Source organism: Papio anubis, chromosome 3, assembly GCF_008728515.1.
Source record: "Papio anubis isolate 15944 chromosome 3, Panubis1.0, whole genome shotgun sequence".
Taxonomy (NCBI): domain Eukaryota; kingdom Metazoa; phylum Chordata; class Mammalia; order Primates; family Cercopithecidae; genus Papio; species Papio anubis.
Window position 1 is genome coordinate 43,839,538 of NC_044978.1, and position 6,198 is coordinate 43,845,735.

At 41.4% G+C, this 6,198-nt stretch overlaps 1 pseudogene; it reads right to left on the reverse strand.

Moving 5' to 3' along the window:
- Positions 1–4,291: 4,291 nt before the first annotated feature.
- LOC101018917 lies at positions 4,292–5,714 on the reverse strand (annotated as a pseudogene).
- Between the last annotated feature and the right edge of the window lie 484 nt (positions 5,715–6,198).

Sequence of the window (6,198 nt, forward strand, 5' to 3'; positions counted from 1 at the left end):
AGCCTTGCATCCCAGGGATGAAGCCAACTTGATAGTGGTGGATTAGCTTTTTGAAGTGCTGCTGGATTCGGTTTGCCACTATTTTATTGAGGATTTTTGCATCGATGTTCATCAGGGATATTGGTGTAAAATTCTCTTTTTTGTGTGTCTCTCTGCCAGGCTTTGGTATCAGGATGATGCTGGCCTCATCAAATGAGTTAGGGAGGATTCCCTCTTTTTCTATTGATTGGAATAGTTTCAGAAGGAATGGTACCAGCTCCTCCTTGTACCTCTGGCAGAATTCGGCTGTGAATCCATCTGGTCCTGGACTTTTTTTGGTTGGTAGGCTATTAATTGTTGCCTCAATTTCAGAGCCTGTTATTGGTCTATTCAGGGATTCAACGTCTTCCTGGTTTAGTCTTGGGAGGGTATATATGTCCAGGAATTTATCCATGTCTTCTAGATTTTCTAGTTTATTTGCATAGAGGTGTTTATAGTATTCTCTGATGGTAGTTTGTATTTCTGGGAGATCGGTGGTGATATCCCCTTTATCATTTTTATTGCATCTATTTGATTCTTCTCTCTTTTCTTCTTTATTAGTCTTGCTAGCGGTCTATCAATTTTGTTGATTTTTCCAAAAAAACAGCTCCTGGATTCATTGATATTTTGAAGGGTTTTTTGTGTCTCTATTTCCTTCAGTTCTGCTCTGATCTTAGTTATTTCTTGCCTTTTACTAGCTTTTGAATGTGTTTGCTCTTGCTTCTCTAGTTCTTTTAATTGTGATGTTAGGGTGTCAATTTTAGATCTTTCCTGCTTTCTCTTGTGGGCATTTAGTGCTATAAATTTCCCTCTACACACTGCTTTAAATGTGTCCCAGAGATTCTGGTACATTGTGTCTTTGTTCTCATTGGTTTCAAAGAACTTCTTTATTTCTGCCTTCTTTTCGTTATGCACCTAGTAGTTACTCAGGAGCAGTATGTTCAGTTTCCATGTAGTTGTGTGGTTTTGCATGAGTTTCTTTATCTGGAGTTCTAATTTGATTGCACTGTGGTCTAAGAGACAGTTTGTTGTGATTTCTGTTCTTTTACATTTGCTGAGCAGTGCTTTACTTCCAATTATGTGATCAATTTTGGAATAAGTGCGATGTGATACTGAGAAGAATGTATTTTCTATTGATTTGGGGTGGAGAGTTCTGTAGATGTCTATTAGGTCCGCTTGGTGCAGAGTTGAGTTGAAGTCTTGGATATCCTTGTTAAGTTTCTGTCTCGTTAATCTGTCTAATGTTGACAGTGGGGTGTTAAAGTCTCCCATTATTATTGTGTGGGAGTCTAAGTCTCTTTGTAGGTCTCTAAGGACTTGTTTTGTGAATCTGGGTGCTCCTGTATTAGGTGCATATATATTTAGGCTAGTTAGCTCTTCTTGTTGAATTGATCCCTTTACCATTATGTAATGGCCTTCTTTGTCTCTTTTAATCTTTGTTGGTTTAAAGTCTGTTTTATCAGAGACTAGGATTGTGACCCCTCTTTTTTTTTTTTTTTTTTTTTTCCATTTGCTTGGTAGATCTACCTGCATCCCTTTATTTTGAGCATATGTGTTTCTTGGCACATGAGATGCGTCTACTGAATACAACACACGGATGGGTCTTGACTCTTGATCCAATTTGCCAGTCTGTGTCTTTTAATTGGAGCATTTGCCCATTTATATTTAAGGGTAATATTGTTATATGTGAATTTGATCCTGTCATTATGATGTTAGCTGGTTATTTTGCTCATTAGTTGATGCAGTTTCTTCCTAGCATCGATGGTCTTTACAATTTGGCGTGTTTTTGCAGTGACTGGTACCGGTTTTTCCTTTCCATGTTTAGTGCTTCCTTCAGGAGCTCTTGTAAGGCAGACCTGGTGGTGACAAAATCTCTAAGCATTTGCTTATCTGTAAAGGATTTTATTTCTCCTTCACTTATGAAGCTTAGTTTGGCTGGATATGAAATTCTGGGTTGAAAATTCTTTTCTTTAAGAATGTTGAATATTGGCCCCGACTCTCTTCTGGCTGGTAGAGTTTCTGCTGAGAGATCCGCTGTTAGTCTGATGGGCTTCCCTTTGTGGATAACCCGACCTTTCTCTCTGGCTGCCCTTAACATTTTTTCCTTCACTTCATCTTTGGTGAATCTGACAATTATGTGTCTTGGAGTTGCTCTTCTCAAGGACTATCTTTGTGGCATTCTTGGTATTTCCTGAATTTGAATGTTGGCCTGCCTTGCTAGGTTGGGGAAGTTCTCCAGTAATATCCTGAAGAGTGGTTCCAAGTTGGTTCCATTCTCCCCGTCTCTTTCAGGTACACCAATCAGACGTAGATTTGGTCTTTTCACATAGTCCCATATTTCTTGGAGGCTTTGTTCATTTCTTCTTACTCTTTTTTTCTCTCAACTTCTCTTCTCACTTCATTTCATTCGTTTGGTCTTCAATCACTGATACCCTTTCTTCCACTTGATCAAATCGGCTACTGAAGCTTGTGCATTTGTCACGTAGTTCTCGTGCTATGGTTTTCAGCTCCATCAGGTCATTTAATGTCTTCTTTATGCTATTCTAGTTAGCCATTTCTCTAATCTTTTTTCAAGGTTTTTAGCTTCTTTGTGATGGGTTCGAACATCCTCCTTTAGCTCAGAGAAGTTTGTTACTACCGATCATCTGAAGCCTACTTCTGTCAGCTCATCAAAGTCATTCCCCGTCCAGCTTTGTTCCATTGCTCGTGAGGAGCTGCATTCCTTTGAAGGAGAAGAGGCACTCTGATTTTTGAATTTTCAGCTTTTCTGCTCTGGTTCTCCTCATTTTTGTGGTTTCATCTACCTTTGGTCTTTGATGATGGTGACGTACAGATGGGGTTTTGGTGTGGATGTCCTTTCTGTTTGTTAGTTTTCCTTCTAACAGTCAGGACCCTCTGCTGCAGGTCTGTTGGAGTTTGCTGGAGGTCCACTCCACACCCATTTTGCCTGGGTATCACCAGCGGGGGCTGCAGAACAGCAAATATTGCAGAACAGCAAATGTTGCTGCCTGATCTTTCCTCTGGAAGCTTCGTCTCAGAGGGGCATCTGGCTGTATGTATGAGGTGTCAGTTGGCCCCTACTGGGAGGTGTCTCCCAGTTAGGCTACTCGTGGGTAAGGGACCCACTTGAGGAGGCAGACTGTCTGTTCTCAGATCTCAAACTCCATACTGGGAGAACCACTACTCTCTTCAAAGCTGTCAGACGGGGACATTTAAGTCTGCAGAAGTTTCTGCTGCCTTTTGTTCAGCTACGCCCTGCCCCTAGAGGTGGAGTCTGCAGAGGCAGGCAGGCCTCCTTGGGCTGTGGTGGTCTCCATCCAGTTTGAGCTTCCTGGCTGCTTTGTTTACCTACTCAAACCTCAGCAATGGTGGACACTCCTCCCCCGACCTCACTGCCACCTTGCAGTTTGATCTCAGACTGCTGTGCTAGCAGTGAGCAAGGCTCCGTGGGTGTGGGACCCTCTGAGCCAGGCGCAGGACATAATCTCCTGGTGCGCCGTTTGCTAAGACCATTGGAAAAGCGCAGTATTAGGGTGGGAGTGTTCCAATTTTCCAGGTACCATCTGTCATAGCTTCTCTTGGCTAGAAAAGGGAATTCCCTGACCCCTTGTGCTCCCAGGTGAGGCGATGCCCCACCCTCCTTCGGCTCACACTCTGTGGGCTGCACCCACTGTCCAACAAGCCCCAGTGAGATGAACCCGGTACCTCAGTTGGAAATGCAGAAATCATCCATCTTCTGCATTGCTCATGCTGGGAGCTGTAGACTGGAGCTGTTCCTATTCGGCCATCTTGAAACCCAAAATCTCTTAGTTAGAATTTTAAATGAACTTTTACTTTTCACTTTGCTTCTTTTATGTGGTAGAGCTAGGATGTACTTTTTGACTGCTTATTTGTAGTTAGTTTCACAGAAAATTCTTCTGGTTTTAGTGTGCTGCCAATCTCTTGTTTGAAAAATAAAGAGATTTATATATACATATATATTTTTTAAAAGACCAAACAGCCTGGGTGTGGTGGCTCATGCGTATAATCCCAGCACTTTGGGAGGCTGAGGTGGGCGGATCACCTGAGGTCAGGAGTTCAAGACCAGCCTGGCCAACATGGTGAAAACCCATCTCTACTAAAAATACAAAAAATTAGCCAGGCATGGTGGCGCATGCCTGTAGCCCCAGCTACTCAGGGGGCTGAGGCACGAGAATTGCTTGAACCTGGGAGGCGGAGGTTGCAGTGAGCCAAGATCATGCCGCTGTACTCCAGCCTGGGTGACGGAGTGAAACTCTGTCTGAAAAAAAAAAAAAATACAGAAAACATTCATCTTAGCACCTTCTGGTAAAAATTAAAAAAAGAAAAGATGCTGATTTTACCTTACCACTGATTTTTACTAAACTTACAAGCTTTAGTTTAAGCAACAGGATCACAATTTCTTTTTCCTGTCACTAACACCCAGATTGTTGCAAATACTCAAAAGGGAAGTGCAAAGCATCATGCTGGAGGATTTCTATGCCTTAGCTTCTGCAGTATTTCTCTACAAAGGGGCCAGGATGACCATAGCATTCCTGTCTTCACTCTCAGAGCTGTACAAATTATGCTTTTCAATGCATTCTTGAACAAGATCTGGTAGCAAGTAGCGAACGCTCTGCCCCTTCTAAGGGCTCTCCGGATTTTTGTGGATGAGCTATCATTAGTGATCCATTCATTCACCACATTAATGTTGCTCTGGTGTTTCCATAGCACATTAGAGTCATGGATGAATTTCTGAGCATCATTTCCAGCCCGAGTAATACGTATGAGCCCATAGTCGACCACAATTTGGGTGATGTCTTCACTTTTCCACGAATTAGGAACACCAAAGCACTCCAGTAAATCTGCCCCACACAGCAACTTGACCTTTGGTGCACCTTTTGATTTTGGCTCTAGGGATTTTTTTTTTTTTTTTTTTTTTTGACTAGAATCTTGTCTTTGTTCAGTTCATCTCCTCTTCCATCCAGCCTTTCTGGCGTAGGTGAGTTCTGCTGGTGATCACAGTTACTAGCCTCCAGTTTCTCCTAATGGTGTTTTAGCACCATAACAGTCTCTTTTCACTTTTTCTGAAGACTTTCCCATGTATCAACTTCCACTCATTTGGAATTCTTGGTGGCAAGTTCAGCTATGATGACCCGGTGATGGGCAGGAATGAGTCCTTTCTTCTTATAAGCATCACCAACAGGAAAGATCATGCCTTTGACAATTCTATATCTTCGTGTTCCATTCATATAGTCCTTGGCCAGCTCAAACAACCTGAGGTGCCTGTTGGTGATAGGACTGATGGAGCTACAGCTAGGAGAACCACTTCAGTCTTCTCTGAATTTTCCATGGTTAGAACTTGAAGTTGTTGATGTAAATGGAAAACTGTGATGCCTCCCTTGCTTTTACAAAGGAAATTCTTTGAATCTGAAGTGTCTTGCTAGGTAGACTATTGGAACCATTCCAATTAGTGTGTCAACAGTCTTCTCTAAGGTGAGCTAGAAAAATGGTTTTGTATCCAAATTGTAACTTGCACCCTCACTGTCCACTGGCCTGAGTGCTCCTGGAGACAACCCATGTCCAGGATGCCAGTGAGGGAAATATTTTTCCTATTGTATTTTTACTGGACCTTTTCCAGTATTCAGTACAGTAACATGCTATATAGATTTATAGCCTAGGAACAATAGGCTACAGCATATAGCCTAGGTGTGTAGTAGGCTATACCATCTGGGTTTGTGTAAGTACAGTCTATGATGTTCACACAACAATGAAATCACCTAACAATGCATTTCTCAGAATGTATCCATATCATTAGCAACATATGATGGGGTAATAAAAAGTAATTACTTTAACATTGTCATCAACCAAGCTTTTCCACATAAAAGAAAAGCAATAGAAATATAAATTTAAACAGTTTAATTAAAACTACTTTAACCTTAATTTTGAACTGAGAATATCAGTATGAACTCATGATGTACTTTGTCTAAAAATACATATTCCCTGGCTCTTTTGAAGAAAAAGTTTTACAAACAATTACCAATGCAATAGCAGTGAACGTCTTTCACACCCAGATTGTGACCTCTAAATAACATTCCCCATTTAAAGAAACTAAAACATTTTGGAGAAATGTCTGATTCTACATCTGGAGAAAGACATGCATAAGATAACTATGGGTCATTC